General features: G+C 37.6%; 1 protein-coding gene and 1 long non-coding RNA gene across 14 annotated transcripts in view; both read right to left on the reverse strand.

Moving 5' to 3' along the window:
• Window positions 1–25,775, reverse strand: part of USP6NL (USP6 N-terminal like) — a 151,410-nt gene that overhangs the window by 85,045 nt on the left and 40,590 nt on the right. For 2 of the 13 annotated variants that reach the window (XM_054521910.2, XM_054521912.2), the window contains 2 exons: window positions 20,922–21,033; window positions 18,799–18,892 (listed from right to left, as the gene is read on the reverse strand). The exons of 6 other annotated variants lie outside the window; for them this stretch is intronic. The gene's annotated coding sequence lies outside the window, so the exon portion shown is untranslated. Of the gene's footprint in view, window positions 1–18,798; window positions 18,893–20,921; window positions 21,034–25,775 lie in introns of those variants that run through there. 5 more of the 13 variants (XM_054521911.2, XM_054521907.2, XM_054521909.2 and 2 more) reach the window with 3 other exon arrangements.
• LOC129048167 (uncharacterized) lies at window positions 842–10,212 on the reverse strand. Its single transcript, XR_008510278.1, has 2 exons — window positions 6,049–10,212; window positions 842–5,307 (listed from the first exon to the last, which is right to left on the reverse strand). It is a non-coding gene; the product is annotated as an uncharacterized LOC129048167 (long non-coding RNA).

A 25,775-nucleotide genomic window follows, 5' to 3' on the forward strand; every position in this document is an offset into this window, starting at 1 on the left:
AGTAGTACAATATAAATTTCCAGAGAAACTTGCACAATCACGTTCCAGATATTAAAAGAAACAATACTCTTAAACACAACTGATCCATGAGAAAAACGGAAAAGGGCTGCTACTAGGCTCCAGGTAACATCTTTTCTGGGGATCCTGAAAAATATTTAGGTTTTTTTTTTTTTTTTTTTTTTGAGACGGAGTCTCGCTCTGTCACCCAGGCTGGAGTGCAGTGGCGTGGTCTTGGCTCACTGCAACCTCCGCCTCCTGGGTTCATGCCATTCTCCTGCCTCAGCCTCCCGAGTAGCTGGAACTACAGGCGCCTGCCACCACGCCCAGCTATTTTCTTGTATTTTTACTAGAGACAGAGTTTCACTGCGTTAGCCAGGATGGCCAGGATGGTCTCGATCTCCTGACCTCGTGATCTGCCTGCCTCGGCCTCCCAAAGTGTTAGGATTACAGGCGTGAGCCACCATGCCCGGCCCAATATTTAGGTTTCTTTACGGTAACCCAACCCAATGTTCCACCCTCAATTCACCTGGCCAAAACCTTAAACACAATGTTCAATCAGATCATAAATGGATTTTTTACATAGCAGTCAAAGAGTTAAACTCTATGAAGAAGTCACAAGTGTGGGGTGGGGGAGGGGAGCCTCTTCCCCAATGCTGCCCTTGATGAATTATGTCAATTTCCACATAAAATACCAACACACTCCAAGGAGACTGACTATAAAAACATTTTACATGAAAGATCTGCCATCCTTCTCACTGTGGAAAATATTTCCTAGAAAGCACTGTCCTGAAGTCGTTCAGTAAACTACCTGAAATTATAGAATGCATTTATAACAGTAATCTAAATTTTTTTTTTTTTTTTTTTTTTAGACAGAATTTCGCTCTTGTCGCACAGGCTGGAGAGTAGTTGCACGATCTCGGCTCACTGCAACCTCGTCCTCCTGGGTTCAAGCGATTCTCCTGCCTCAGCCTCCCGAGTAGCTGGGATTTTGCAGTTGCACGATCTCGGCTCACTGCAACCTTGTCCTCCTGGGTTCAAGCGATTCTCCTGCCTCAGCCTCCCGAGTAGCTGGGATTACAGGCACCCACCACCACATCTGGCTAATCTTTTGTACTTTTAGTAGAGACAGGGTTTTGCCATGTTGGGCAGGCTGGTCTCAAACTCCTGACCTCAGGTGATCTGCCTGCCTCGGCCTCCCAAAGTGCTGGGATTACAGGTGTGAGCCACCACACCTGGCCAGTAATCTAAATTTTCTAAGTAGATAAGCAGGACCAACTTCACAAAGCAGCAATAAAAGACCAAAAACAACATAAAAGCCCATCAATTCAGTTATTAAAAATCATGAAGCAAAATTGTATGTACTGATTTAGATTCGTCCCCAAGATATACTGTAAGCAAAAACAAAACAAAAAACACAGAGTAAGGCTCAGAATAGTTACACACAGTTAACAGTGGTTGTCCTGGGGAGATTAAATCTAGGTGAACAGAAAGGACACTTATTTTTCACTCTTTAGTACACTTTGAACTTTTTGTTATATACACATACCACCCTGTCAGAATACAAACATAAATTTTTAAACAATTGTAAATATAATTAACATTAGCCAAAAAATCCCTCCTAAGGAAAAGACCACTGCAACACAGCTTCTCCCACACAAGCAAACCCTCCTCTCTCTGCCCCACCCTCCCTCAGCCTCCAGTGATCTGACAGCCAGGAGGATTTGGGGTAAGGTCCCCTCAGCCTTTCTGGGGAGAATGTCCTCTAGCTTCTTCACTGCTCTAAAAGAAAAGTAATCCAAAGAGCTACTCCTGTGGCCAAAAGAAACTAATTAACACTTTCTCCCCCAGTAGGCCATGCAAGCAGGGGTGCTGAGCATAAAGAGGTGAAGCTGCCGTGTTCCACCTTCTCCACACGTGAATAGCAGACCAGCCCAGAGAAACATATCCTTTACCACCACAGTCATCTGTAAAAGGGTCAGCATTTTGCTGAGAGCTGCAAAACTTAAAGGATAATACAAATGCTAAAGGCATTATATTTTATGCTTTTCAGAACTGGCTCAAATATCTTGAAAATATAAATACAAGTAACAAAATTTATAGGAGAATCTGCCTCAGTAGACCATACTACAACTTTCCTGATCAACGTAGCTACCAGATGAGATTTTTTTATTGCTAACAAATCTGGACTGTTTTGAAATGAATGTCTTGTAGGACTTTCATGTATTTTGTTTTTAAAAATGCTTGTAAAGTCTCTTAGAGAGTATCTTCTCCAGTGAACTTGTATTTGCATATGACACTGATCTTGTTGACTATAGTTTTGCCAACCACACTTTGGCCAAGAGTCCTTTTCAAGAACGTAACTTCCAAGGTTGGTGAGGGATTAACATACAAAAAAGACTTTAATAAACTTAACTGACAAACAGCTTACATTACTATCCTTGTGAACAGTAAATTACTTTAATTGACGATTTTTAATACCTTCGATCTGGTAGATCCTTTGCTTTCCAGTAAAACCATCAATGCTTTACAATTTCCCAAACTGTCTATGTGCAAGGCTCTTTTTAAGTACTGAGAAACAGTTTATCCAGACAAGATATGCCTTCAAGATGCTTATAACCTTGCAAATGAATTTTTAAATCCTTACAATAAGAGATGTGTTCACCACAGGACCATACCAGCAGTGAGAGAAAGGTAAACTGTAAACTGTTTCTAACACAAATAGAAAACTAAAGAGCAGTTAGTGACTTAATTTGAAAAGGTGATTATCTGAAGTAAGGATAGAATTTCAGCAAGATCATTCTTTGTTTATTGTAATATTATAAATAAGAGACAATTTGGATTTTTCTTTATTTTATTTTATTTTTTGAGACGGAGTCTTGATTTGTCGCCTAGGCTGGAGTGCAGTGGCACGATCTAGGTTCACTGCAACCTCCGCCTCCCAGGTTCAAGCGATTCTTCTGCCTCAGCCTCCCAAGTAGCTGGGACTACAGGCGCCCGCCACCATGCCCAGCTAATTGTTGTTGTTGTTTTGTTGTTGTTTTGTTTTTTTAGTAGAGAAGGGGTTTCATCATATTGCCCAGACTGGTCTCGAACTCCTGACCTCATGATCCGCCCAGCCAGGCCTCCCAAAGCAATTTGGATTTTTCTTATAGGACTTGCCTTCAGTTGGCTTTCTGTTCTTCTACAAATCTAAGCACATCTAGAAATCAGAAGCTTAAACTGCCTGGCAAGTATGATGGAATGCAAACAGAAACCAAAGTTAATTGCCTACTTCCTTTTAAACACTATCAAGCACCAAAAATCTTTTGGAAAATGTGGTTTCTTTATTGATATACGCTTTAGAAACAACTTTTCTAACAAATAATGTCTGGAATGTGTGGATATCTGTAAACACATGCAAACTTTAACTTTCCCCAAATCGACAGTCAATAATTTCATAATCTGACTGATTCATTTGACAAATCAATACTATTTCACAAAATTATTCCATATACCATTAACTTTACTCCATTTTGTTTTCGTCTGATTCAACAGAATTCCTAATAACTTCTCTACCACTTATTATTGATGTAAACTTGGGCAAGTCACAACCTGCACAAGTTTCAGTCTCATCATCTATAAAAGAACAACAATGATGACAACACAGTAAGAGCATGAACTCGCGGGGGCTCATTGTCCACTAAGTCAGGCACTGTTTGGAGCAGGTTGGAGTGTTCTAAGCATATTTTCTCAAGCATATTATCATACGTAAACTCAATCAACCCTGTGGTGTAGTCACTATTATTGATGCCAAATTACAGATGAGGAAAGGGAGGCGCTCTGAAGTTTCCAAATGTCTCACAGCAGGCGGCAGAGCGGGATGTGAACACAGTTGGGATCCAGAACCCATTCTCAAAATCATTACACTACAGCTGCCTGATAATTATAAAATATTTCCTGCCTAGCTCATAAAATTCTTGTGAAGATCACATTTAATCAAGCTCATAAAGCATTTTAAAACTTTTTTTTTTTTTTGAGACAGTCTCGCTCTGTCGCCCAGGCTGAAGTGCAGTGGCGCGATCTCGGCTCACTGCAAGCTCTGCCTCCTGGGTTCATGCCATTCTCCTGCCTCAGCCTCCCGAGTAGCTGGGACTACAGGCACCCGCCATCACGCCCGGCTAATTTTTTGTATTTTTAGTAGAGGCGGGGTTTCACCGTGTTATCCAGGATGGTCTCGATCTCCTGACTTCGTGATCTGCCTGCCTCAGCCTCCCCAAAGTGCTGGGATTACAGGCATGAGCCACTGCGCCCAGCCAAAACTTTAAAGTGCTATACATAAATACAAGGCATTTGTTAGGAGTAAAGTCTTAAGGACAAAACTGACTGGATTTTTAAAAAGTTAAAGTTAAAAATTAATTTTAAAAATTAATTTTTAAAAAGTTAAAAAAATCGGAAGGAAACTTAAAGCTCAACCTCTCACAAATGATGATGTCCCCTCGATAACATCTCTTAATAAGTGGTCACTCAATTTCTCCTTAAGGCTTCCAGAAATGAAAATCTCACAAGTCAGCTCATTCCAGCTTGAAGTGTTCTAATTATTAATAGAAATGTCTTCTTTTAGTTCTAAACAAAATTAGGTTTTTCCACGAGAGGCCTGTAGATACAAATCTCTGACATATTCACACTGTCCAACACATGACATTTACTAAAGTCCCCTTTGAAATTTGATGCCCCAAATTCAACATGATACCCCAGAAAAGGTTTGGTGAGAGAACAGCAGCACTATTACCTCCTTTATCTGCAAACAAATATCCACTTTTATTTTCTGGCTGTTAAGTCAATTTAATGGGTTCATATTAGCATATACTTAATTAAAATATCTCAGACCTCTCTTAGAAGCTTTCTCAATCTCAGTACAGAGCTTGACATTTTATTATTTTTAATTAACTCATTTTCCATTTTGGTCCATGACTATCCTATAAAGATCTTTGTAAATCTTAATTTCATAACCTTACTTTAGCTATCTCTATCAACTTTGTACCTATCTCCTTCCCTTCACAAATCCAATAATTGTGACTAAATTTTCACCCTAACCACTGAAAAACTGCTGAATAAGCTAAGATCCTAGGACCCACTGGCAAAGACTTTCATTCTGATAAACATCAACAAATTAATTTAACTATGGTCTATCAATCAATTATAAAATCTATATATGACCTGTATCCTCTAACCATCATTTCTTCTTCTGGTCTATGGTAGGATCATAGAAGACATAAATACCTTTCTAACATTCAAATAAAACTTATCTCCAACGTTTCTTTAGGTTGCCTGTTAAGTAATAACAAAAAAAGGAAGTTGTATTAGTGCTATTATAACCAGAAAAGTCCCTAAAGACCATTATTTCCTTTTAAACCCATTCATAAACCATGATTTAATAAAACTAAGCTCGAATTCTGATTAGGATTAGCATGAAGTCCAATAGCTTCTAGTTACCAGAATCTACCCATGCTTCTCTTCGGAGTCTAGTCTTCTGGTACCTTTTCCATATTTTACTACCCTTAAAAGACTATTAAATTACTCTAAAACAGACAGTCTAAGACAACAGCTCGTCTAATCCTAAAGACCTAAATTTAAATGGTTATCTCCTAACCGACCTTGAGCCTCAATGACCTCTCATTTCTGTCCATTCTCTTTTCTGTTTAAAGATAATTCTACTATAAAAAGAACAACAACAACAACAACAAAGATGGAAGCAAAAGAGTCCAGGACATACATGCTTTCTTTATGTTTACATTTTATGATATGTTCCAAACAGCAGGCCTATCTAGTTATTACTGATCTGTAGAATCCAAAATAAGCTTTTGAAGGTGTTTTATCAGACTCCACACTGTTCACAGATGTCAACTCATTCAGTTTTTACTTTTCCTGATGCTATGTTTAAGTATCTACTACTTTTTTCACTCCTTATTGGTGATAAGCCTTTTCTCCCACCTTTCACCCAAACTCTTTTTAAATGTGAACTCAAAGAGCACCCTAAGCAGCTACTTTATTTTATGTATAGTTCTTTACCTTTTCTTTCTCATGAGTATAAGTAGTCGCTGTAGATTTTTCTTCTATTGATCCAATTTTCCTTTCAGTCTGTGGTAATCAAGCCCACATTTAATACGTTTCTAATTCATTTTCCTAAAGTAAATCACATATCACTAACTGGGTATGAAATGTTCTTCCTTTACAAGTAGAAATTCTAGGAAGTTACCATATCTTCTACTTTACCAACACGTACTTCTTTATTAGTTAGAATTAGCCCCGAAAAGTGGTTCCCTTCATTATTGCCACAACCTCCTAAATTATATAGTACTCAAGAGTGAGATTATAAAATGGATTTATTTATATTTGAATAAGCTCTGTTGTTGGCCTTAGATTCTTGCTGAAAAAAGATGGTTACAAATGATAGCAAGATTTCATAGGCTCAAAGTTGCCAACATAACTGAAGGGGGAAAAGATAGTCTTTTCAACAAATGGTGCTGAAATAACTAGGTATCTATATGGTATCTATATCTATATTAAACCTTGGCCTTTACCTCAGCAGTATTCAAAAATTAACTTGAAATAAACCACAAACATATATGAAAGTGTAAAAACTATTCAGAAGAAAATATAGGCGATAATCTCGATGATACTGGGTTAGCCAAATTTTTTTTAACCAAAAATAGCACAAACTAGAAAAGCTGATAAAAATAGAGCTCATCAAAATTAAAACCTCTTGCCCTTCAAGGAATATAAATAAGAAAATGAAAAAGCAAGACTGGGAGAAAAGCCTGTAAAATACGTATCGGACAGAAGGCTTATATTCAGATTAAACAATTCTTACAACCCAGTAAGAAGAAAACAAACAGCCTGTTTTTTGTTTTTTCGGGGTTTTTTGTTTTTGTTTTTTGTAAAAAAGAGCAAAAGAGGCCGGGCGCTGTGGCTCACACCTGTAATCCCAGCACTTTGGGAGGCCAAGGTGGGCGGATCACCTGAGGTCAGGAGTTCAAGACCAGCCCGGCCAACATGGTGAAACCCCATCTCTACTAAAAATACAAAAATTAGCCGGGCGTGGTGGCACACACCTGTAGTCCTAACTACTCAGGGAGGCTGAGGCAGAAGAACCACTGGAACCTGGGAGGCGGAGGCTGCAGTGAGCTGAGATCGTGCCACTGCACTCCAGCTGGGCAACAGAGCAAGACTCTGTCTCAAAAAATAAATAAATAAAAATAAAATAATAAAAAAAAAAACAGGCAAGAGATGTGAACAGACACTTCACAAAAGACACATGGATATATGAATGGCCAAAAAATACACTAAAAGATGACCCAAACCACTAATAATTAGAGAAATGTAAATTAAAATCACACTGAGATACCACGACTGAGGTACCACTACGGTCAAAGTTAAAAATACTGAAAACATCAAGTGCTGCTAAGGATATGGAGCATCTAGAACTCTCCTGCAGCATGCATGAAAATACAAAATGGTACAGCCATGTTAGAAATCAGAGCATGTGTCTTATAAAGTTAGATATAAAATTGTGTCATACTGACCAGCAATCTCACTCCTAGGTATCTATAAAAAAGAAACAAAAACATTTATTTATAAAAATTTTTATGTGAAAGTTCATACAGCTCAAAACTAGAAACAACCTAAATATCCATCAATTGGTGAAAAGTTAAGCAAATTTTGGTTAATTCATACTTTGGAATACTATTCAACAACAAAAAGGAAAAAACTGCTGATAACACGAAACAATGCAAATAAAAGTCAAACACAAAAGACCTCATACTGTATAACTTCATTTATATGAAATGCTAGAAAATGTATGTTTGTTTACTTGTTTATTTTGGTCCACTGGACCCACAGATCAGTCCATGTCATTTACCACTGTAACCAGTGATTAGGACAGTGCCCGATATCTAACTGGTGGCTCAATAAACTTACTGAAAGACTAACTGAATGAACAAGAATTACCTAGTTTAATCCTAACCACAACCATAGTGATACAGATACCGTCGTAGCAATGAGAAAAATGAGACTTAGAGAGATCAATGTTCGCCCAAGATTACATGGCTACTGAGTGGTGGTGCCACAGATCAAACTCAGGCCTCTCTGACTCTAAGTCCTGTTCACTTAACTATGTTTAACGTCTATATAGTGTAGCAAAGCTCACTGACATTCTACAACTTAAGTTTATTCACCTAGGATCTTAAGTTAATGGTCAGATTCCATCACAAGTTTTAAGGACTATTCAAATTATTTCACTGTAATTTTGTATCAAATTATTCTTTGAAACAGTTGGGGCAGCTCAATTGTTTGGTTAAGCAGAGACAGTTACCAGGCCTGATGGTACTTCCTAAAATGGGCTTTAGTTGGTTAGGTTACATCTAAATTTATAGTACATACCTAAATAACAGGTGCATATTCCACTAAAGTAAATAATATAGTATTTATATATTCATCTTATTAACAAGGAAGTCTGTTTCACTACTCTTAAACATTGCTAACTCTCACTATACTATACTTCCTGCCAAGACTAAACATCGAGGTGACAGCCATCTTTAGTAAAAGATTTGAATGTGCTTAGAGGCGTGGCATACACACACCAATTAAGAAAAAACAAAGGTTATATTCAGCAATGTGAGACTTACCACAACAATTCTATTCACTGGGGAAAAAATGAAAACCAGAAAAAGAAAAGCAGAATGAAAGAGCTTCTGAATGACAGTGAACTTAAACAAGTGAGTCAGGATAGTGAGTCATCTTTCAGTGCATGCCTCAAAAATGTGAACAGATACTACCCTAAGTCCTACAATGTTAATCATAATCCTTTTCAAAATCAGGAAATAAAGCTGCTTTAGGCTGAATTCCTGTTTTCAATGTGGTCATAGTTTTGCCACATGCATAACAACTGATAAGTGGTTTTAAGATTAGTCCTTGAAATCCTGCCTATGGATAGGGGTGGCTATGGAATGTGTAAGAGTATAACTAACCGCAACCACGGGTTTCGTGAAGTTCTATACCATCCTTTAGGGTGGGAATAAGATCAAGGAAACTCTTATATTGGTGTAACACAATTCATATTATGCAGAAAATTCATACACACCAATGGGAAACATATCCACTAAACATATTCTTAGCTTTAGGTAATGAAACACTTATTTCCTTACAAGGAACCCCTTTCTAATTTGCCTATTTCTACCAACACCATCACACCATCTCAGGCCTTAAATACAAAAGCTTTGCTGCTTTATTATTTTTTTAATAGATTTGGGGGAGGGTAGGTACCAGCACAGTTTTGTTACATGGATATATTGTGTAGTGGTGAAGTCTGGGCTTTTAGTGTACCCATTACCCCAATAAAGAATAATGTATCCAGCAGGTAATTTTCAAACCTCACCCCCCTCCCACCTCCCACCTTTTGGAGTCTCCAATGTCTGTTCCTCTCTCTATGACCACGTGTACCCATTGTTTCGCTCCTACTTATAAGTGAGAACACTGGCATCATTTTTAACATTTTATTTATCCTTCACCCCTCTACCTGTAATTTCTCACTAAGTTTTTAATATTCTTTTCAATCATCTTTCCTTTTCATTTGCTCCACTAACATTAATCCACAACCATATTTTGGCTACTAAATTGTTGAATGCAAAGAAAAAGCTGTTTCAAGACAGTGTACAATAATCCCAAGTGTGATCTATTGAGATCATCTGGCAGGCATGTCACAAGTAACTTGCCAATAATGACAATTAACAACACTGAAATTCAAATCTTTCTCTAAAATAATACTCCTCTCACTAACTTCAGCCTCCAGGTTTCCTTGTGTGGATGACATTTCAGCAAGTATACCAGAAATAATATATAACTCACTCATGAGACTATTCACTCACGTGACCTGTTATATATGCCAAAACTAAATAAAAGGCTGAAAATCAATGTTCCTTAATATATTATGGGAATATATACTTATATCCATTCACTGAACCCTCACTCCATTCATCAGTATTAGGTTTGTCTCAGTATAACAAAAAATAGCAAGATTAGGCTGGGTGTGGTGGCTCATGCCTGTAATCCCGGTACGTTGGGAGGCTGAGGTGGGTAGATTATCTGGGTCAGGAGTTCGAGACCAGCCTGACCAACATGATGAAACCCCGTCTCTACTAAAAATATAACAATTAGCAAGGCATGGTGGTGGGCACCTGTAATCCCAACTACTCGGGAGGCTGAGGCAAGAGAACTGCTTGAACCCAGGAGGCAGAGGTTGCAGTGAGCCGAGATCATGCCACTGCACTCCAGCCTGGGCGACAGAGTGAGACTCTGCCTCAAAAAAAAAAAAAAAACAAACAAAAAAAAAAAAGAGCAAGATTAAAACAAGACAAGATGTTTATGTCTCTCCTGATGTCTAAGAAATCTAGATATAAGTCATCCAGGTCTGATATGGGGACTCTAGAGTCTACAAAGATCCAGGCTCCTTCCATCTTTCTTCTCCTCTATCCTCTGTAAGGCCTCCATTCTTAAAGCCACCTCATTAGGTAAAGACGGTTGCTGGATCTCCAGCCATCACATTTGTACTGCAGACAGAAGGAGTGAAGGAAGGTGGGTGCAAGAAAGCAGAGTGCACACAGAAGAAAGAGCAATGGTGCTGCCCCAAATAGAAACTGCTCAGAGGAAGCAAATTCAAGAGTTTTCAGTTTCACATGGCTGGGAGACAAAACTAGAGTTCAGGGCACAAAGCATGAGGGGCCAAGATCCTAAAGAAAAAGAAAGCGGTGAGAAATCAACCCAAAATCTGAGCCCTTTAACTCCTCAAAGCATCTGCCCATTCACAGGCACCACAGACTGAGAGAAACCAGGCAAAAAGTAGCAATAAAAGATGTAAAAGCTAAACAGAACGTGTGGCAGTCCTGAGAAAATAAAAATTGGAGTTCAGGATCCACTAAAGGGGCAGGAACCTGGTAAGCACCCAGACTCCAGCTCAGGCCCCTGAATGACTATGCCCTAGGATCAATGGAGAACCAGAAATAAGTGAAGCCTTATAAATACTGAAATTCAGACAGCTCAAACATGATTGGACTAAGTTGTTTTGCCTTTTATTTTGCTGACTGCAAGAAGTTAAAAGCTTATCCAAAACCTCTACAAGTTTTTCATATGTACTATCTGATATCCAATAAAAAATTACTAGGCATATGAAGACATAGTACCAAGAAAAAAGGAAACAGAGATAGACCCACAAAGTAAGACAGCTTTTTTTTTTTTGAGGCAGAGTCTCACTCTGTCACCCAGGCTGGAGTGCAGCGGCGCGATCTCCACTCACTGCAAGCTCCGCCTCCTGGGTTCACACTATTCTCCTGCCTCAGCCTCCCGAGTAGCTGGGACTACAGGTGCCTGCCACCATGCCCGGCTTTTTTTTTTTTTTAAGTAGAGACGGGGTTTCACCGTGTTAGCCAGGATGGTCTCGATCTCCTGACCTCATGATGTGCCCAAAGTGCTGGGATTACAGGCATGAGCCACCGCGCCTGGCCTGTTTTGTTTTTTTTTTTTTAAGAATCCTATGAGGCCAGGTGCGGTGGCTCATGGCTCTCATCCCAGCACTTTGGGAGGCTGAGGCAGGTGGATCACCTGAGGTCAGGAGTTTGAGACCGGCCTGGCCAACATGGCGAAACCCCATCTCTGCTAAAGTACAAAAATTAGCCAGGTGTGGTGGCGGGCACCTGTAATCCCAGCTACTCAGGAGGCTGAGGCAGAAGAACAGACTGACACAGGAAGTGGAGGTTGCAGTGAGCCGAGATCATGCCATTGCACTCCAGCCTGGGCAACAAGAGCGAAACTCGGTCTTAAAAAAAAAAAATATATATATATATATATAGAGAGAGAGAGAGAGAGAAGAGGAATAAGATAGAAAATACATGAAAGAGCATAGGAGACATATGAGACACAAGGAAATGGTCTAATATACATGCAGTTAGAGTCCTAGAGAGGACAGATAGAATGGTACAGAAGCAGTTTCTGAATAGCTAATAAGCAAGAAGGGGAACTCACCAGTTCAAGAGGCACAACAAACCCCAAGCAGAATATAAGAAAAACATACCTGGACACATCAGAGTAAAACTTCCAAAAATTAAAAACTTCTTGAAGAAATCTTAAAATAGCAGTCCAAGAAAAAGACAACCTTCAAATGGGCAGCAATAAGATCAACTGCAAATTTCTAAACAGAAACTATGAAAGTCAGAAGATAACGAAATTACACTCTTAAAATGCTAAAATAACCAGCAACTTAGGATTTCAAGACATTCTGAAAGTTTCCTTCAAAACTGAAGGCAAAAATAAAGACACTTCCAGACAATGCCTGAGATATTTAATGGTGAGCACACATACAATAAAATAATAAAAGGGGTTCTACGAGCAGAAAAACACAAGCCCTGATGGACAAACAGTCATGAAGGAAGAACTACAGAGATATGGAAAGCGTAAATACATGGATACTAAACACATGGGGTTTACTATCTATATACAATTAAAACATAAAGTAACAATAACCCTAAAGGCAGACAGGGCATAAATGGAGTTAACTACCTCGAGGTTCTTGTAGTTTTCTGGAAAACAGACATCAGTACTAATTTGTTATAAATTCGAATAAGTCAGGGATTAATAATGTAATCTAGAGTAACACTAAAGAATAACAAAATGATTTATAACAGGTATGAGAATACATAATAAAAACTATTTTAATAATCCAAAAGATGACAAGAAATTACAGGAGAAAAAGAATTTAAAACATGTAGAAAGATAGAAACAGAAAGTCAGATTTAGACCCAAACACGACAATAACATATGTAAACAGACTAAACACACCAAGTGAAAGACAAAGGCAATCAGATTAAATGTAAAAAAACAGACATATGTTATTTAGAAAAGAGAGATCATAAACAAACAAGCACTCAGCAAATATGAAAGTAAAAGAATGGGAAAGTTATATATACCATGTAAGCATGAAACTAAAGAAATCTGATAACACTGTACTTATCTCAGACAAAGCCGACTTAGGCAATAATCATTACAGGAGATACAAAGTAACATTTTATTGCAACAAAACAATCAACCCAAGAGGAAGACCTAAGTATGGACCTAGTAACACAGTTTCAAAACACATGAAGCAAAAATTGGCAAAATTAAAAGAAAAAGTAAACAAGTTTACACCATAATGGAAGATTGTAATATATAGAGAGGTCAGAGAGACACTTAGAACTCTAACAACAAATCAATCACATCCAGTCTTTTGAGTCTATCAATCTGGCTCTCAATTTCAAGGGTACCAGCCAACTGAGGATCTGGTTTTTTTATATTCCTTGCACGCACAGACGAAAAGCCCACTGACCACTTCACTTTGGATCATACAGAATTTCAGAAGAAGTCTAGAACAACTCCATATCCTCAAAAGCATTTTTAATAGATTACTAAAAGCTAAAGCATATAATTTATTATTAATTATAAATGTCATTAATTATACATCAGATTAACTTTGCTGGATATTCTGTTTTCTAAACTTCTAAATTTCTGCATGCTGTTTTCATGCTCAATCAGCTCATTCAATCACAATTTTATTCAACATATTAGAGAGAGAACTTGAAACTGTCTGCTTAAATTAAAACTAGACAACTTCTTAGTAATAGAAAGGATTAAGGGATGGTCATAAAAAGAGACAAATAGAGCCCAATACAGCAAAGGAGGCAAGTACAATACCCAACACTTAATAGCAATTAAAATTTGTTACCATTTTTAGTGCCTTTTTATGATAAAACCACAACTATAGATGGATGGTAGGATCTATGTATTTTTCCAAATATACTTACCACAGAAAGCAGTGTGAATAACATATTCTAGCTCAAAGATGACATGATTTTAAATGCAAATTTTAAATTGGATTATCTCCAACATTAAATCAGACTCATGGGGCTGAAACCTGACTAGAGTGGATTTAAAGGAAAATGGAAGAGAAGGAATTGGAGTTAGTGAGTGTAGACTCATTAGGGGAGAACACTGATGACACGAAAGAACAAGAGAGCTGAGTAAGCAACGTTCACGAGTGCATGAGAGCACAGAGACTCTAGTGCATGAGGAAAGAGGCTGGTGCCACACAGGGCAGTGCACACATGGCATACTACACGGGCGGGCTCATCTGTAGCTGGAACAGGTAGAATACATGGGTTCAGTTATGGAGACGCAGGGAGACGCAGGGAGCTCCAACAGTATTAGTCTGCTGGTCCATGAAGCCGTTGGCTTCAAGTGTCTCCATAAAGAAGCAAGACAACCAGCTGAAAATAGGTATGGAGAAGAAATGCGGAAGGTATGAAAAAAAAGGGAAAACTGAAATAGTCATCTAAGTGAATGAAGTATACAGTATGACTGTCAGGCAGCATCGAAAGCCTACATGAGGTTCACAATCTTGAATTTAAAGGAAGGTTGTGGAGAATTCTCCAGTCACATTCAGATGCACAGGTACAAAGTAGTTGTAAAGTTGACAAGACCCTATTTGAGAAGTGACAGGTGGTACCAAAACAGTGACAGGTGGCTCCAAAACAACTTTGGAGCCCTGGCCTCTTCTTCCCTGCTCCTTTGTCCCCCAACTAAATGCCACTCCTATAAGTATGTACAACAAGCATACACACTGATCTCCAAAATGCCCATGACACCATCATCTCAGGATCATCATTCCACAGCAATATTCCGAAGTTCTGGCCCTTACTAAAAAGGGTTCCTCCAGTTTTTCTCCTCGTCCTCAACAAGTTCTCCCATGAGTGATTACATCCATTCCCAAAATGGTGAATCCTTTATCCATTTAATATGTCCCTCTACCCTTATATTCCCTGAATGCTAATCTGGACGTCTACACCTGAATACCTACAGGATAAATCCCAATGTGTCAAAACAACCCTTGATGGTCTGGTCCTCATTTCTGGTTGCAGAATTCCAAACATACCTCCTACCACTCCCCATCCATGGAACCCATAATCAAACCACACTGTACTATTTCCTCAAACACACCTGGCTCCTTAAAACCTCCATGCCTCCAAAGATTATCACATCTATTTACCTCTAATATATAAAATATAATAGTTTATATTAAACTATATCCATTTAATCCTAATCAAATTTAAAGTAAACTCATACTGAAATTACATATAAATATCTAAAGAACTCAAACAGATCCATCCCTCGTTTGCTACAAAGAGCAAATACAGGGACTTTTTTTTCCTGGAGTTTTTGACAATGCCCAAATGGAAGTATAATAACTACAACTAACCATAGTTTACTTTGCTTAATATTAGTACATATTTGGTAATTGCCTAGATGATATATTTAGATCAACTACTAACAATTTTTAACCTACTTTTGAAAAACAAAACATTGAAAAGCAATATAAGCCACTAAGTCAAGTTTGGTTACAGACTTCTATGGTCATGACAGCACAATTTTCAAAATATCGGAAACAAGACCCTGCAAAATTCTCTAAGCTACAGGTCCAAATATAATAGAGCAACAAAGGTAAGTCTTTTCTAAAACCAGGTAGGGGTGTATGTGTACCCAAGTACTACATATGCAGTATATATGATATACAAACTAGTTTCTTGGGGAGGTTCTGAAGATTATAAATAAATGTGTAAATGCTTTAGGATGTTTAAATTAAAGGAAATATTTATTGACCCAAATAACAATTTCTACTTCTCACCTTGAAGTCATATAAACAGAAAAATTAGAATTTCAAAAATATCATAAAAATAAGGATATAGCCTACTTTGTCATTTTTTAGTACAAACAAAACAGCAACTTTAAGGTCACTTTCCAAACCATTCAGTGATTCAACACCCAAAATTTACACATAGGGCATCCACGCACACTAGTAAGACAGTACAGCTTGGAGAGTAATAATCACTTTAGGATAGTATACAGTCTCATTTTGACCTTTATTATTGAAATCTAACATTTATGGAGCTCCAAACATATATATCATCTAAGTAACATTATACTACAGTAATAAATGGAAAAACAATGCACTAAGCCCAAACCTACTTTGCTTTCTTAAACAATCACAAAGTACAACCTAAGCCTGGATCTAACATCTTATAAACATAAATTGTTGTGAACTAATCGTGGAGATAGATGGCTGCTTTCAACTCCCGGGGGAAGGAGAGTCCCATTTTGTTCCAATAGTGCACCAGTCCTGATGATGACTACTAGCCCTACAACCTGTTAGCTCTTTGACTTTAACTTCTCTAAGCTTCATTTTCCTTATTTGCAAAATTGGGATACCACCACACCATATAACTCTGTTTTAAGAAGTTAGGTTTGAGTCTATACAGCAAGTAGTATTTGTGCATGAAAAAAAGACTGATAAGGCAACAAAATATTAACAGAGGTCTTCTCTGAATAAGGAGATTATAAAAGATTTTTTTAAAAAATCTTCCCCTTACTTGTTCTATGTTGTCCAAGTTTTCTACACTGAGAATAATAATTCCATAAAAATAAAATAATAAAGTCTCATTTCGTTCAAAAAAGTACAATACATTGCAAATTCCTAATTTCCCACTGTCTTCTATAATAATAGTCACTGAGTACTTGCTCTATGCCGGATATATTACATAAACTATCTCCACTTAATGTTCATTGCACCTTCTGAAAGTGCCACCTAGGCAATTATAAAACATGTACTAATATTAAGCAAAATAAGCTTTTAAACATAAGAAAATCAAGGATCAGAAACATCACTCAGCAGGTACAGGATGGCACCAAGATTCAAATCCCAGTCTAACTTGTATGCTTTAGATACCACATTACTCAGGGTTAATGATCAACTTGTCAGCAAAGTCAAGAATCATCTTACTAGTAAGGAGCAGAATACTTTAAGGCTCAGGATTTTTTTTTCTTATATAACTCTGCCCTAAAACATGCTACCCCTCCTTTCCTTAGTACCATAATAACTTTCTCTAAAAGAGGAAGCAACACTTTTGGGTTATCTGTTTTTAAAAGACTCCTAGGTTTGGCAATACTTCACTGACTCAAGTAACTAAAACACAGCTGAGACTCAAAGGTAAACAAAGAAGATAAAAAGGCCTCCAAACAGTAAAAAAAATATATATATAATATATATATTCAAACAACAATAAAGTTTATTATTTTATCCATAATCAAGTCTCTCAAAATCTTTACTCAGAACTAATTTATCCTGTTTTTATTAAGAACAATTTTTAGGTACAATTAAAACCAGGTTGATGGTTGCTTCATTCCCAAGTCAAAGAAGACTAGAAGCAGAAAATTAGAAACAGGAAAAGAGCTATTAAAAGCAGATACACTAATAATGTACAAGAAGTAACTGCCAACCTAAAGAAGTAAGAAAGTTTAAAAAAATGTATATGGGAAGAATTAAAAAAGCAGTTAATCTACATCTATTTCGAGCATACTCAAGCAGCCCTGAATATCTCATTAGGCCCTGAGTTGCAAAGAAAAAACATTTAGTATACTCTATGTCATAAGACGGTAAAATTACATTTTAAGTAGTTTCATCCAGAATAGCTAAAATATGTTTGTGCTTTATACATCCAAAAAAATTCACATTGGAGAATACCTCATTTCCTAATTGAACACTTAATACATGCTTATAAAATATTCAAGCAATACAGAAATGCATTAAGAAAAGTGAACTCTCTTCCTCTACACCCCTTCCCAAATGAACTCTCTAATGTTAACTTTTTTGGTGGGTTTCCATAAAGTCTTTCTCCTTTGCACATTCTAAAACAGATTTAATCATGCCATACACATACACATGTGCATACATGCACAAGAACATATACAAACACACGCATATGTATAAGAAGGCACACAACAGAACCATACTAAGCACATTGCTTTGCAATTATCTTTCCACTCAAATATATTTCATAGACATTTTCCAGGTCTGTTCAGATAAATCAAGCTTACTCTTTTTAATACTATTGTACTTCACTATATGGATTTGCCATAATGTACTAACCTTTCTTCTACTGACAGATAAGTTCTACTGGTTTGGGTATTGTAAACAATGCTACAGTGAGGATCTTTGTGCATGTTATCTTTTGCGCAGATGCAGAAATGGTATTTCTATAGAATACTGACTTGCAGATCAGAATTTGTAGGCCAGATGAAACACAACTTTTAATTTTGATAAAGAATACCAATTTGTTCTCTTACCAACAATGTGTGAGCACCTTTTTCATCACATTGAACACTGGTTCCATTTATTAATTTTAGCCAGTCTTGAAACAATATTTCATTATTGTTTATATATGCATTCTCAAACAATGCAATTTCCTATCCAGTATTCTCTCATCTTCCTAAAAGAATGCCAGATCTTTTTAAGCAAGAATGTTCTGAGTAAAAAAAAATTTGCTCATGCCTGTAATCCCAGCACTTTGGGAGGCCAAGGCAGGCAGATCACGAAGTCAGGAGTTTGAGACCAGCCTGGCCAACATAGTGGAACCTCATCTCTACTAAAAATACAAAAAATTAGCTGGGTGTGGTGGCTGGCGCCTGTAATCCCAGCTACTTGGGAGGCTGAGGCAGAAGAATCGCTTGAAGCCGGGAGGCAGAGTTTGCAGTGAGCCGAGATCGCGCCACTGCACTCCAGCCTGGCGGACAGTGCAAGACTCCATCTAAAAAAAAAAAATTGCATTCCCAGGAACCCCCTGCAGCTAGCAGCAGCCATGTGATACAGTTCTAGCTAATGACTTAAGGAAAAGCTGTTGTATTCCTTACACAGGTGACGCCAACTTCAGATCTCCCCTTTTCCTTTTTCTTCTGGCTTGGCTCTTGGACCTAAGGATGAAGATGCAGCAGTCATCACGTATCTCTGAGGACAAGAGGACAAGGATTAAGTGTGGCTGAGGAGAAACGTGAAAAGAGCCGGGTCACTCAAGACATTGCTTGGCCACTATGACTACTCTGAGTCTAGCTAGCCTGGACTGTTTCAGCCACTCAGCCACGTTTTAAATTACTTGTAACTAAATGTAATTCTAACACTGAATAGTCCTCTGATTATTTGTTACACTCAACATTCATATGTTATTAGCCATTTGTATTTCTGTAACTTGTCTATTTTATCTGCCAAATTTTCACTTGTTTCTTGATCTAAAAACATGGAATTCCACACAGTACAATCATATGTGAATTGCCTAATTTCTCAGTATTCTAGTTTTATTAGGCATTAGTAAATAAGTTTTGGAAGAATAATAGGGTCTTTTGGTAGTTTCTTGAAAAAGTAGACATCCACTTACCATGCAATCTATGAATCACATTCCTGGGTATCTATCCCACAGAAATAAAAATTTCTATTTATGTCTACACAAAAATCTGAATGTTCATAGTAGCTTTATTTGTAATAGTAAAAAAAAATAAAAAATAAAATAAAATAAATAAAAAACTTGAAACAATCCAAATAGCCTTCAGTGCGTAAATGGTTAAACCAACTCTGGTACATCCATACTATGGAATACTACTCATCAATAAAAAAGAGACAAACCACTGATATATGAAACAATTTCATGGATACTAAGTTTTTAAAAATCCCCAAAGATAATATAATCTATGATTCCATTTATACAGCATTCTCAAGATGATAAAATTATAGAGATGGAGAACAAATTGATTGCAAGGGGTTAGGGAAGTGCAGGGAGGTGTGGGAAGGGTATGATAGAAAGGGCATAGCGTTAAGGAAACCTGTGGTGACGAAACTCTTCTGTAACCTTGGCTCTGATGACGGTTACACAAATCTACACATGATAAAATTGCCGAGGACCCACTACACACACACACATACACACATGTCACACATACACCACACACATGCATGTAAAACTAATGAAATCTGAATAAAGTCTGTGGATTGTACCAATATCAGTATCCTGGTTTGATATTTAACTAAAGTTATGTAAAAATGGAGGAAACTGAGTAAATAGTACATGGGATCTCTCTGTACTGTTTTGCAACTTCCTATGAATCCATAATTATTTCAAAATAAGTTTTTCTGAAAAGTACTTAGTGCTGTTTTCAAAAACCCCATAATTAATATACCCATTCTCTGCTTTTCAACTTGCTCCCTGCAGAGTCTAGGTAAAGTTTTTCCTTCTTTTCAGCTCAACTCCAGTCCCACATTTCCAAGGCGAGGCTTCCCATGATAATCAGAAGTGCAAGAAAGCCACTGTCTCCATGGATTCTACACAGATACCTCCCAGCCCCTGAGCATGCAGCCCTCAGGAAGCTGGGATTGTCAAGGACAGCCATTCCAAATTAGCATTTTGTTGACATTTTGGATTGTTCACATTACAGAAAGATAAGGGCTTTCTCACAATTAATAAAACTTAAGGGAATATTCAAATGTTCTTCGGTAGTCATTTAGATTAGTCCAAGCCAGATTTTCAAAGCACAGCATGTATATTTCGTTAGATGTTTCTGGTAACTGCCATCATGAATCTAGCAGATGTTCAGGTAACAGTCATTCAAAGCTCTCCATGGCTAAGTAGCATAATGACCTTTATTAATCACTGCATCTGGTGTTTGCCAAATGGGAGAGAAACAAGCAGCCTTTGTTAAGGGGTAACAAGTTATCTGAACGAAGATACTTCAGCACATTTAAATTATATTTAAATTATATCAAGACAGTGGTATAAACATTTAATTCCAAGTAGCATTCTCAATAAAATAACTCATTGCAAACCTAATTGCTCTCTAGAGAACATTCATAATGCTTACTGGGCAGTCTGTTTCAGTAATAACATAAAGCAAGAATTGAATCCTCTCAGTAATTAGGTAACTGATTAAATTTATCAATTATCTACTATCTGTTATCTCACTTAGATGATAAGCCATAGAGAAACAAATACCAGGCAAGCTCATGAACCACCAAATTCTTCAGAATTATTCACTTTTCTCCAAAATGATGAATTGCAGTCCTTGCCCTCAAGAAGCTCGCAGCTTAATAAAGGGTACGATCCTCTAGAAAATAATCATATACACATGTGCTGTAAGATAATAAGTAAAGACATATTCAAAGAGCTACTCTAAATCATTTCCAGGTGGAACTTAGTACCTCTGCTCTATCAGTTCCCAGCTATCCCCTATGATACATCTAAAAAATCTGAGAAAGCAACACAAGATATTGCATCAGTGTGTGAGAAGACTGAGTACCTTCAATTACATTGCAGGACCACATATAAATTTGATTCATATTGCTGATTTCGTAATATCCACTCTTTTCTCCATTAACATGATACAAGGTAACTTGCACAACATACATTTGGGACAGCGCATGCAATCCAAAATGCAGCTCTTGATATTGACTAATTATGGATTTGACACTTGTACTGCCATTCATTAAGCAACTCACAGTAACAAGTAGAGAAGTTGTATGATCTTACTACACCACAGACAGACATCATTCTACAGGAGTTAACGTTTCTACAGTTTTTTTCTCACATGAAGTTTATAGCCCGTTTAAAGTAAAAAATAACCTAAATCATACCTGGATGTCATTATCATAGAAACAAAAACTGTTTTGCTTCTTATACTAAGTGATACTTTTTCTTTTAACACTATTTTTCCTTTGTTAAACATACGCGATACGCACTTGAGTATACCCAAGAAGACCACAGAAAGAAGCAACATAGAGCAAATCAAAGAACATGGGAGGTAACTTAAAAAAGCAAGAAACCAAGACAAAATCAGCATCCTTTAAGAATGTAGCATCTAGGCCGGGCATGGTGGCTCATGCCTATAATCCCAGCACTTTGGGAGACTGAGGCGGGTGGATCACGAGGTCAGGAGATTGAGACCTCCTGGCTAACAAGGTAAAACCCTGTCTCTACTAAAAATACAAAAAGATTAGCTGGGCGTGGTGGCGGGCTCCTGTAGTCCCAGCTACTTGGGAGGGTGAGGCAGGAGAATGGTGTCAACCCAGGAGGTGGAGCTTGCAGTGAGCCAAGATTGCACCACTGCACTCCAGCCTGGGCAACAGAGCAAGACTCCGTATCAAAAAAAAAAAAGAAAGAACATATCATCCAGAAAGCATCTGCAATGGTGATTTGCATGTCACCACAGTGTAGGGTAGCAAACTGCAGTGATCACAGCTACTATCCAGCCGCTCACCATTGAAACCAATATGGACAGGAGTGGAGAGGCTGGTTAAGGAGGAGCACATTTCTAATGCTGACATCACAGATGGCAGAATGGGTTTTGGATTCCCTTTACTTCAGAGATTACTTGAACAAATGTAGTTTTGATATTAATAGCAATACTGATTGCAATTCAAATATTGAAGATTCTTTTCTTCAACCAGCATATGTCGAGCATTTATCATATGCACAGATAATAGCGCTCCACATGCCAGGAGAGTTTATATGCCATTGGAAGAGATGGCCATCACCACTAAATATTTTTAACAACAAAGGCAGTGATTAATGGAATCAAACACAGGGCTAGAGCTGGATGGCTGTGAAAATGAGCTGGGAAGGGCAGGCTGGACTCTCTGAGATGCCTGATGAAAGGAGGCTGTACTTCAACCTGAAAGCAGTGAGCACTCATAATAAATTTTTAAGCTAGAGTGTGTGGCAGAAACATGAGTCTAAACTGCGGTAAAAGAGAAACATGAAAAATGCATTCAGCAGGTTGACATATATAAAGTTTCTCAAAGGGCAATAAAAGATACCGAAAGGACAAAAAAATCGGTAAACATACAAAGCATAATAAATCTGAACACCACGCACATTTGTTTATTTACCAAACACCACATATTTACTGTGTGATTAAATGGGGGCCATTCTAAGCACTTTACAAATGTTGCCTCCTTTAATCCACACTCACTAACTTATGGGAACTTTTGTCTGAGGTTATTAATCCAATTTTACATACGAGAAAACTGAAGCACAGAGAAACTAAGTTGCTCAAGGTCACAAGCCTAGTAAGTAGTGGATTCGAGAGCTGAACTCGGGCAATCTGGCTATACAATCTATCCAATACTGTCCAACAGAGCTTGCTGCAATGCGGCTATTGAACACTTAATATGTGGCTAGAATGAGGAACTAAATTTTTTATTTTACTTAATTTTAATTATTCAACCACATGTGGCTACTGGCTACCATGCTGGAGAGTTCAGACCATATTCTTACTTAATATACGGTCCTGCTTTACTAAGAGCCTCAGTGACAAGCAAGAGAGGAATGGTGCAGGGCACAGTGGCTCACGCCTGTAATCCCAAAACTTTGGGAGGCCAAGGCAGGAGGACTGCTTGAGCTCAGGCATTTGAGACCAGCCTGGGCAACACAGTGAGAGTTCATCTCTACCAAATATAAAACAAAATCAGACAGGCACGGTGGCGCATGCCTGTAGTCCCAGCTACTTGGGAGGCTGAGGCAGGAAAATCAGTTGAGCCCAGGAGTTCAAGGCTGCAGTGAGCTATGATCTCACCACTGTACTCCAGCCTGGCTGACAGAGCCTGACCTCGTCTCGAAAATTTAAAAATGGGGGAGGGGAAGGAATGGTGCTTAAATAGTCCATTGCAGTCAATTTCATTCTTTAAATTTCATTTCATTTTTAATTGACAAATAATTGTACATGTTTACAAATTTAATGGTTTAAACAATTCAAAAAAACCTTTCAAGGTCATTTCAAGTTTCAAACAACAACTCACTGCAAAATTTACCAACTTACTTCAAAAACTCCTTTCCATAGTTAAGACAATGGTACACCGGGCCAACGAGCTAAATAAAAATGGACTCATTTTTCTTTAAAACATTATTAAATTAATTACAACCTGTACTAAATATATCTCCCTAAAACAAAGTCTTGACAAAACTTTTATTAACTAACTCTACCTACAACATACACAATTTTGACTTCAAATATGACATAGCTAAATTTAAGGAATAAATATACTGCTTATAGTTTTCCAAGTACAAATGAGCTGACACTGTTACAAAAATTAACAAACATCACTATATTGAAGCAGGCTGCTATCCACAGAGCCCTGTATTCTGTTCCAGACATAAACACCTACAAACAAATTATTAGCCATCTAAGAGATCAGAAGAGCAATATCAGCAACAGAATAACAACAATAATAAAAATAACAAAAATACCAACAGCAGCTTACCTTTATTCCTTACAATGTGGCAGGCATTGTGTGAGTCCCTCATACACATGATCTCACACAGCCCTTATAACACCTGGGAAAATATACACTATTATTATCTCTACTTTTCAGATAAAGAATCTAGTGCACAGGGAAGTTCCGTAACTTGCTCAAGGCTAAACAGCAAATGAGTGAGCAAATCCAGGATGGAGACCTCTGTCTGTCTGATTAATGCCCATGCTCTTAGCTAACCACCTCTGCACTGCCTTTCCTTTTCATTAAACCACTCACATAACTGTGGATCAGCTTAGCGGTCATGTGTGAAAATCTCTAAAAGCTAGTCACAACTAAGCCAAATGCACAACCTTCTAAGACTACTGTTATCTGATGTATCAATGTGTGTGTCGGGGGTAGCTGTGTGTGTGTGTGTGTGTGTGTGTGTGTGTGTGTGTGTGTGTCTGTGCTTGTATGCAAAGAGTAAACATAGGTAGGCATTATGAATTGACATTGTAATTCAAGAGGTTACCATAAAAAACAAAAATGGCTTCAAGAAACTAATTAGAATATGAACGTCAATGCTCTGTAAGATCTTAGAGAACATCTAATCACATTATAGATAGTAAACACCATGACACAAAGACATTCACTGACTTACCTAAAGTCATATGATAGTAAAACCAGATCACAGGTCTTCCAACTCCCAAATCAATATCCCTGTCACCACATTCTAATGGCCATATCCGTGTTTCACCTTAGGATACATGCTACTTCTAAATAAGACTGCCAAATCCCAGCACAGAACAAAGTACTTTGTAACAGTGTTTAAGTTACATATTTAAATGACACGCTTTTACTTCTAGTCTTATTCTTTATCACATTAGATACCATACTAGTGAGGATCACTTTGACTACAAGTAATAGGCCAAAAATTCTAGAGGTAACTAGGGGTTGGTACAAATGTTCCTTAGTGTCACTGGTGTCACAAAAGACTAGCCTTCTATATTTCTTCTCCCCCATATTGCTTTTGTCCTTATGGTCACATCATGGCTGCTATAACTCCATGAATTGCACTCACATTCCAGGTAGAAAGAAGGATGTAACAGAAAAGCAGAGGTGACAACTGGCTCAGAAGGTAAAACCTTTCCAGAAATCCTCAGCAGGCTTTTGCTTACATCTTAAGAAAGAGAGTTCATTTGCTGGTTTGTTTTTTAACCGAGGGCACTAACACTCTAAACACAAGAGAGAATGGAGACTGGGTGGACAATGAACACTGTTTGTCACAAGCAGCCATTTCTCAAGTTCTCATTAAATAATTCTTGTCATAGTATCCTCTTTTTTTGGTCAAGGGCATGAATCCTTTGTAAATAATAAAGAACTACAAACCTATAACTAAATAAAGTAAATTAGATGCTATAACTTTAGTTTTGTAAGCTCAAATTGTCAACATATATAGCAAAATGAGTACATTTTAAATATAAGCTGAAAACGATTATCCATCTACAAAATATCTGCGACACCTGAAATATCTACAAAATATCTGAAAGGGTTCATTTTTTATTTCTCTATTGCTTAAGTTATTAGCTATAATATTTCACTTATCTAAGACCATATT

The sequence above is a fragment of the Pongo abelii genome, chromosome 8 (assembly GCF_028885655.2).
Source record: "Pongo abelii isolate AG06213 chromosome 8, NHGRI_mPonAbe1-v2.0_pri, whole genome shotgun sequence".
In the NCBI taxonomy this organism is placed as follows: domain Eukaryota; kingdom Metazoa; phylum Chordata; class Mammalia; order Primates; family Hominidae; genus Pongo; species Pongo abelii.